The 9,441-nt window shown below is 33.8% G+C and overlaps 1 non-coding gene across 1 annotated transcript; it reads left to right on the top strand.

Moving 5' to 3' along the window:
• The first annotated feature begins 7,583 nt into the window (after positions 1-7,583).
• Positions 7,584-7,795, top strand: LOC118710077. Its single transcript, XR_004985287.1, has one exon. It is a non-coding gene; the product is annotated as a small nucleolar RNA U3 (small nucleolar RNA).
• The last annotated feature ends 1,646 nt before the right edge of the window (positions 7,796-9,441 follow it).

The raw sequence follows: 9,441 nt of genomic DNA, 5'->3' as shown, positions 1-9,441 counted from the left end.
GGTTTAGAAAACAATAGAAAGATTTGAAGTTATCAGTATCTTATTGGTTATTCATACCTAGGAAAGGATGAAATCTTCCATAAAATAGTTTTTGTAGAAGAAGATCATGAATGGAACCGTTTTTAAAAATAATTTTATATATTAAATTGATTGGGGTAATATTGGTCACCATAAGTATGAAGATTTAAGTTGTGGATTTCTATTTTATAAGTTCTGTATATAGCACCATGTGCTCTCCAAAAGTCAAATCTTCTCCTGTCACCATATATTAGGACCCCTTCTCTGCCCCAATCTCTCCCTTCTGTTAGTCACCACACTGCTGTTTGTGTTTATGAGTTTCAGTTTTATATTCCACATATAGGTGAAACTGTATAGTTCTTAGCTTCTTCTGACTGACTTACTTCACTTAGCACAATGTTCTCAAGATTCATCCATGCTGTTGCAATTGGTGCTATTCCCTGAAAAACATGAAAAATTATAACCCAAGTAAGAAGTTCCCAAGAAAGAGTTTGAGAATAAGAATAGCTAACATGTATATAACATTTACTACGTACCTGGCACTGTTCCTAGTGCTTCTGGATGTGATATTTCAGTCTTTACACCAATTCCCAGTGGTAGCTATTGTTACTATCCTCTCTATTTTGTACAGAAATTTTCAGTGGTACCCTTGAATTTACATAGCAATTGCAGGAGACAGAATTCAAACTCAGGCAACTTGTCTCCAGAGTAAGAATATTTAACCATTATTTTATCTAACTAGAATGAAAACAAGAGGGAAATGATGTCACCTAAACAAATGTTTTGAAAGATTTCAATAACAAGGTAATGGTCAATACTGGCAACTGCTTAGGCAGTCATGTAGGATAAGGTTTTGCATCCATTGGATTTAAACACAAACAAAGACTTACTGTTGAGGACAGTTTGAGACAATGGGAATGTGGAATAGGGCAAAGAAATAAGGAGGTGAGTTTTATGAAAAGAGGCATGGTTAGGAAGGGAAGCTGTGAAAACACTGGCAAATAGTCTTTCCAGAAATTGAACTTTCAAATGAATGAGAGATGGGATTGATGTTAGAAGGAAAATATAGGTGCATGATTTCTAGGTGGCTGGTCCAAATCACTAAGGCATACAGAGGCTGGAACTAACTAAACTTGCATGAAGGTTCTTAAAAATACATGAAAGTAAACAAACATTTAGTTTGAGATTATCAATTAAAAGGTTCACTTTCCAAGTTACGTTACAAAAATAAAATATTTCTCTAAAAAAAAATATTACCTAGCTCTAGAGTTCTTAAAAATACATGAAAGTAAACAAACAAGTATTGAGCCTATTTTCTATTTACAGATGCCCTAAGAATATGTCAGTTTCCTAGGCACAGTTTTCTACTTTGTTCAGTAAAACATCTGGGAACATTAAAGAAGGAGCACACCAAAAAATGTCCTCCAGTTCACTACTACTAATAAAAAAAATGTCTTGGTAGATCTAAGCCTTTTCATGTGTAGGCAGTATGAGAGCCAAATCTTCACTATTATTGACAGATGATACCAACAAATCTACACTAATAAAAGAGAAAAATACAAATTGACCATACCTTTGCTACACCTACAGCCAATCAGAGTATTCAAATTAACCCATCAAAGATAGTGGTTAATTTGCATATGCTGAGGGTGGAGTGAAGACTGAATATATCATAGCATAGAAGGAAGAGGGAGGGAAAGCGGAAAGCAAGGTGGCTACTGGAGGGAAAGTGTGGGTCGGACAGGCGGTGGTGGCGGGAGGGAAAGCGTGGGGTGTGGGGCAGAGATGGGGTGGAGGGAAGGGAAAGCACTGTACTATGTTAGGGGGAAGGAAAGTGCGGGGCAGCCGTGGCAGTGGGAGGGAAAGCGCAGAGGGTGGGGGGGTGGCGGAGGAGGGAGGAAAAATGTGGGGTGGAGGGTAGGGGGCAGAAGCAGCAAAAAAAGCGCAGAGGGTCAGAGAAGGTGGGAGAGGTGGAATCTTCCTGCAATGGCCTCTAGTCAATAATAAAACAAAAAATTCATACCACAAATAAACTGTTTAGTTTGAGATTAACAATTAAACGGTTCACTTTCCAAGTTACGTTACAAAAATAAAATATTTCTCTAAAAAAATATTACCCATCTCTAGAGTTCTTAAAAATACATGAAAGTAAACAAACATTTTTGTTAGACATAAAGAAAATAAAAAGAATTGGGAAATAGTAGCATAGAGAATAGGGCAAGAGTTCTGAAAAATGTCTATATGAGACAAGTGTCCATAGAAATCTGTCATAAAGAAAAAGAAAAAACAATATGATGGCATAAGACAAAAAATGATAGAAAAAAGTGTGTGTTGAATATAAAGGTTCCAATGGAATGTTTAAATATATATAAATATTTGTGTGTGAATGTTTATATGTACACATATTTAACTTCAATAAAATATTTAAAATATCATCAGAAGAGAAAATTTTAATATGTAAATATTTCAATAGCATAATGTAGTACATAGTCAAATACTCAATAAAAGTGGGTATTATTATTTCTATAAGATACAATTCATGGTTTTATATGTTTAAAAATTAAAATCATAAATTTAAGAACACAAGACTTAAAAGTTCACAGGCATCACCAACTATGGGTCAGAAACTAATTTTAAAATCCCACAACCAAATGTAGAAATCATAAGATTGCAGACTGTTAAAGCCGGAAGAAATTTTAGAAAACATTTTGCCGCTCCTTTTACTAGTATACATGAGGGAATGACATAAATTTGTTAGGCTTCTTCTGGATGGCCTGCACATTAAATGGGGAGCTTGCCTCCCATGACATGTGGTATTTTCCAGGAAAAGGAAGAATTAATATACAGTAGAGGGAAGATCCATTTGTGGTTGACTTAGAATGTTTTACAAGAAATAAGAAGGGCTTGTTTAAATTACTTATAAGAGAAAGTATCCTAAAGGCAAGAGCAATTTAACAATGGGATAGTCACCCAAAGAGGTCATTGAGGAAACATCAATAAGACATTCAGAAAGAGATTAAATATAATTCTAAAGGGAATAATATAAGTGTCTGGCAATAACATGCAGTAGGTACAGAGGTCTGAATACAATGACCTGTCATTTTCCCCATAGTCCCCGTGTCTATGATTCACATAAAATAATAATGAGAGCAAATAGAGGTAAGGTGAACATCAAAGGGAGAAAAATCATGAGACAAAATAAAATAGGTCTACCAGAAGTGACATGATCTCGCAGAAAACACTTTTTTATTTTTTATTTTTTTTAGTTGAAGAGCTTACTAGGCAGCATTTTGCTGGTACTTTTTACTGCCTCTGTCCAGAGGAACAATGGCAAGACACTCATTTGCCATTCTGTCAAAAGCTGCAAGATTTTTAAGATTTTTTTCTAAGCTGTCACACAAGCACAGCCTGAATTTAAGTGTTTATGGCCTCATCGTCAAAGGGATGACCAAAAGAAAGGAACTTTCATAAAAAGCTATATAGAGTCTGAACAAACATCTGATGCATTTAGTAACTTGTGAAGGTTTATGCTGGCAGCAGTAATGTCACAATGCAGAACCATAAAATAAAATAAAAAAATTTCAACTGGAAGGAACTTTAAAGATCCTTAAGCATAAAGACTCATGCAGTTGAAAAACAGTAGTGTGGCTTGCTCAAGATCAATGCAAAGGCACATATGAGAATATAATCACCCATGTCATTATGGATGTCACGATGAGATAAAACACCCTCCACGAAAATGTAGGTGAACAGTTACCATGAGATAAAGCTGTCTATGCAGTGACAGTTTTAATAAAAAAATAATAATAATAAAATAAAATTATGGAAAATAATGTTGACTTTGATTACATTAATATTTGAAATTTTTATGAGTCAGGAATCAAGATACTTAATGTTGAAAATCAAGTAATAAAGTGTCAAAATGAAAATGTATATTGCAGGCAAGTTTTACTACATGAAAAGCCCCTTGACATGCACAAGAGGAAGGCAAACATCCAGTTTTTCCACATGGATAAAAGTTTCAGATGTTCACGCACACTCACATAAATCCAAATGGCTATGATTATAGTAAACTTCATCATAAATTAAAATGAAAATTAAATTTAAAATTTTAATTAATCAAAATTGTAGGCATTCTTTAAAAATGACATGATCTTGATGAGAATTCACATTTTTATGAGGAAAACAAACTCACATACTGCTGATATTGTATAAATTTATGAAAAGTTATGAAGAATAATTGGGGAACACGGATCAAAAACCTTATTTTTTACCCAAACTCTAAATAATTTTCTTAAGAAAGTAATTAGGAGTGAAAAAATAAATACAACTACAGGGGTATTTATCCCATCAATGTTTATGGCAAAGCAAAATGAGATATTGTTGGTAAATTTTTCCTGCTGTCTCCTTGAAGGCTCCTATGGCTTATTCTCTAATTCCAACCAAATCATCCAGTGAGTAGCATTTCTATACTTGTAAGCCTGCAGTATAAAACTTATCCTCTTAATTTCATGAGATTAGTCTCTTGTGTATCTTTGAAAAATAATGGGAGAAAAAAATTGGGTACAATATAATAGATGTAGAGTTAACCATTAGGAAATAATTCTTGAAGTTCTATGTTTTCCCTAAGCTCTTTCATAAATATATTTATGCTAGAGATACAAGTATCAGATATGCATGCTGAATGGTAATACTTTTAAGCATTGATTAATACTTCGTTGTGATTGTGTTATTTTAAACAAATCAAAGTTCTAACTTACTTAAACTATAAAGAACAGAGCACCAGTATTTCCTAAATATAAAATCTAAATGAAAATAATATGCAAAGCCCCTTTGGAAAATAATGCCTGATAAATGGTTTAGATCTTTGGTATTTCCCATAGGTAGGATCTACTCTTAAATACAAATTGGAAAAATTCTATCCATTAACCTTATATTTACGTGGTCACTTTACTCAGTTTTTACATGACAGAAATACTAAAACAAAATATCACTAAGATATAATTTCCCTGAAGAATTCAGAATTGTTCTTATTTAAAATTTTTAAATAATAATTCTTTGATAATAAGTATTCTTATTTCATTTTCTTTTCAAATGGGAACTTGAAACTATAATGTACCTTTTATGTATGTAGTAGTGTATCATTCTAAGAATATATTTTCATCATTAATTCATATGTGGATGGAATATATATTAGGTTTTTACCAAAAGAAAACCAAAAAAGGGAGTTATGGCCTTATTTCCTATATTAATTATTAAGATATTAAACCAATTTTAGTTGGGGCCTATTCTATTCTAGCAGGGAGAATGTTTCTGTCAGAATGAGTTTCAGATTACAGAGAGAGGATATTAATGAAAAAGAAAAAGAAATAATTTTAATCTGAATAATTACTTTCAAGAGAAAATAAAAACAAAGTGGGTGGGACCCTAAAATCATTGCTTTGGTATTTCTTGGGACTTATAGAAGATGCCACTGAGATGGCTGCCTTTGACCTGAGACCCAAACTGGAAAGACTGCATTTAATAAGAAGGTGTTAGTGGTGCCAATCAGAGAGGTCACCTTGATCAAAGACAATCATTTAAAAGAACATGGTACATTGTGGTGATGCTGGTATCTTGATATTGTGGCAAATGAAGAGTGGCAGAAGGCAGATCAGGACCAATTACGCAAAGGGTGTTCTTGAAAGGTCAAGGATTCCTATCCTGACAACCATGATAGGGTGTCTCGAAATAGGACAGAGAAGCAGCTTGGTGCAGGAGGTGAACAAACTACCTTAAAAACTCAGATATTCCACATCTATGAATCTCAGCATGTCTGCAATTCATCTGGGCTTTTTTGATGGTGCCTGATTGGACAATGATTGAGTAGTCATTGTAGAATGTATATGTTGGTGTTTTCACTCAGTTCTTATATTTTTAAGTGCTTGATTGAATCTCTTGGGTGGAGCCAAGGGTAGATGGGAATTGTGATTCACCTCAGGTATGTTTCACCCCAGTTCTTCTGACTTCATATGCATTGCAGTAATTGTCAGCCACAAAACTATTGAATAGTATGGGCTTTGGAATATATCAGGGGCAGCTACAAGAGTTGGAAACAGTATAGCCTTTTTAGTAAGACAGTACTGTGTTTAAATCTTAGCACCATCATTACTCTTTGAGTCCATTGTTTTTCTATATAAAAGTGGTTAAAATAACCTGCTTGAACAGAGTAGTTGAGAGTTATAATAAATAGAGGAATGCATCTGACATTGAGTAGGTAAATGCTATTGTAATTATTCTGATCATTACTAGAGAGTTAATGGTAGATTCAACCTAGTCTCTGTATGTTCTCCAGGCCCAAGCTTAGAGATTTTGCAATTTTAAAACTGACTTAAATGGAGACTCAAGTCAAAAATTGAAGACAGAGAAGGGTGGGGGTAATGGGGGAAAGATCAACCAAAGGATTTGTATGCATGCATATAAGCATAACCAATGGACACGGGGAGGTGAGGACACGAGCACGGAGGTGGGTGGGGGGCAATGGGAGAATAAGGACACATATGTAATACTTTAATCAATAAAGAAAAAAATCAAGAAAAAAAAACAAACAAAAAAACACAATTGTCCACCAAAACCAAGTAGGACCTCGATGCTTTACTTTATACAAAGTTAAAATGAAATACATATTATATCCCCTTCTTTCATAAGAAACAGCCATTGAGTTTTATATTCCTTCCCACCAGCCAATGGATAAACACAATAAAACAATGGTGTGATTGTTTGTTTTTTATATTATGGTAGAAACATTGTGAAAACACTTTGAGTGTGAGTAGTTCTCTAAATATAGTTCTGCATTATTGTATTTCTTTCATTTAATATGAACCCTATACACAAAGCTATAGAGGCAGAGTATTGTCATCCATCTGTATGATATTGTGTATGTGAGCATAGTGGCCCATTTGGGTTGTTTCCCCCAATTTTCACATTCCCCTTTCCCTCCCCCTGGGAAATATCTATTTGCAGAGCAGAAATGTGAAATTTTTATTTGACTCAAAAGGTGATGTTAAGTAGAAACACCCAACTGTACTTCAGACAGAATACAGGGAAATCCCAATTCCAGAATCCTAACAGCTGTTAAGAGCACAGGTAGGGAATGCCAGACCCAGGCTTGCTTGCAACAAAAACACTAACCTTTAAATAACAGCGTCAAAACAACTTCAAATACAGTAGAAGGTTTGAAAACCGCCCGGAGTAAGCAGCTCGTGTTTTTGTTTCTTCCCCTCCAGGAAATACTTATTTGGTGTCTAAAGTTCATTTCATAATACAGCTGTGTTTGTTCTCATTTTCCAATGTATAACCAAAGCATCCATACACAAATACAAAATAAAGTATACATCATTAAAAACTTGTTTTAAATTTCAAAAATTTGGCTCTTCCAAAATAAACAACAAGGAGATATTGTCCAGAAGTACTTTATTAATTATTATAAAGATAAAAGAAACGTATAGCAAGAGTAAAAAGAGCTAGGAAGAATTTTAATTTTAAAAACCTTTAAAAGTGTAAGATGTTATAAGTTATATAATTCATAGTTTATACTTTCAGGGATCATTTCTATAGTTCGTTACTAGGGAAGTTCCTCTGAACGTGTAGAGCACCCGAAACCACGAGGAGGATACACAGCACCCTCTCCTGAGCATGAAGCCGGCTTCCGGTGCTGCTTCTGTAGCTGCCGCCTGCCATTGATGATCGTTCTTCTCTCCTTCGGGGGAGAAGAGGGAGAGGATGCATTCTGAGTGGCTTCGGTTTAAAAAAAAAAAGAAAAAATAATAATTCATAGTCTTTGCTTTATTAATTTATAATTTGTACTTTCATGGCACTGATAAAAGATAGATAGCAACAGGGGAAAATAATTATACCATGTATTTATCAATTTATCATTTTAGTCTATTCTATAATGCATCTCCCATTATGGAAACTATAGATTTTGTATCTGGCTCTGCTTAAGATTAAGCTTTATAAGTAATACATTGTATCATTTTAATTAAAATGAGAAGTTATATTGGGTGGGCTGAAGCATCAAGAGGAGAAAATGGAATACATTCTTAAAAAAGTTCTTACAATGTTAAACTTTAAAATCCAATTTTACCCATTCTTATTAACAATGCTTGTGTCATGTATAAAGACCCATGTTTTGATATGACTAGCAAATAATATTATAAATTAGACATTTGCAGATAGGAACATTGTAAATTACTATATATTTTTTCATGTCATATGAAGTTTTATTTGTGCTACATATACTATCATATATAGACTTTTCATATATGTAGCATAGAAACTAATTTAATAACTTTAAATTGTTCTTAAGAAAATATAAGCATTACTGTGATATTCTGATGATGGTCTCAGAAAATTAATAAATGTTCTAATCATATTTCACCTTTAATTTTACAAATCAAATTACTATTTAGTTACATATTAATTAATAACTTTAAAATGTATAAACATTTTGGAGCAATTCAATGAGTACTAAATGTGATAGCATTTCAGTTTTATTCTTCACGGAAGATTCATCCACATGCACAGAGACAACTCATGCACATTAGGATCTGCCCTTGTTGGTGACCCTTTGGGTTAGGACCTCAGGTGACTCTATGTTCTCTAAGTTTGTGTTGAAGGATATGGTAGAGGAGTTTCTGATTATAGGACACACTCAGGAATGTCTGTTCTGAGAAATTCTTGGAATGCAAACCAGCTAATCCATAGCAACCTGCCCTTTGTTCCAACCTCAAGGAAGCTGGAAAGCTAGTCCCTTGTCTTTTTAAAAAAAATTTTAATTTTAATTTTTTATTTAATTGACATTTATAGAACATTTTAGCCCAAAGTTGCAGAATATACATTCTCAATGACCCATTTTAGGACACAAAATAAGTCTCTACAAGTTCAAGAAGACTGAAATAACATCAATCATCTTAGATCACAATGGACTCTTAAATTCTCCATTGTGCATCACAAACCTATCAACCTGCATCACATACCTATCAAGTCTTGAAACTTCAGAGGACACACTGAACTTGCTAAGTGACCTCCTTAACCTGAATGGAGACCCACCTTATGCCACAAGTACTCTCACATACTACTGATGGAATTCAAATATTTTAGCAGCTGTTTAGATCAGTGGTTCTCAATCTTTCTAATGCAGTGATCCTTTAATACAGTTCCTCATGCTGTGGTGACCCCAACCATAAAATTATCTTCGTTGCTACTTCATAACTGTAATTTTGCTACTGTTAATGAATCATAATCTAAATATCTGTGTTTTTCAATGTATTAGGTGATCCACAGATTGAGAACCGCTGATGTAGAGCCTAAGATAACACAGATATTTGCATTGTGATTCATTAACAGTAGCAAAATACATTATGAAGTAGCAACAAAAATAAT

This window comes from Pipistrellus kuhlii, unplaced genomic scaffold, assembly GCF_014108245.1.
Source record: "Pipistrellus kuhlii isolate mPipKuh1 unplaced genomic scaffold, mPipKuh1.p scaffold_m20_p_7, whole genome shotgun sequence".
NCBI classification, from domain to species: Eukaryota; Metazoa; Chordata; class Mammalia; order Chiroptera; family Vespertilionidae; genus Pipistrellus; species Pipistrellus kuhlii.
The sequence above is the reverse complement of the archived record's forward strand: the minus strand, read 5'-3'. Positions and strand labels throughout refer to the sequence as shown.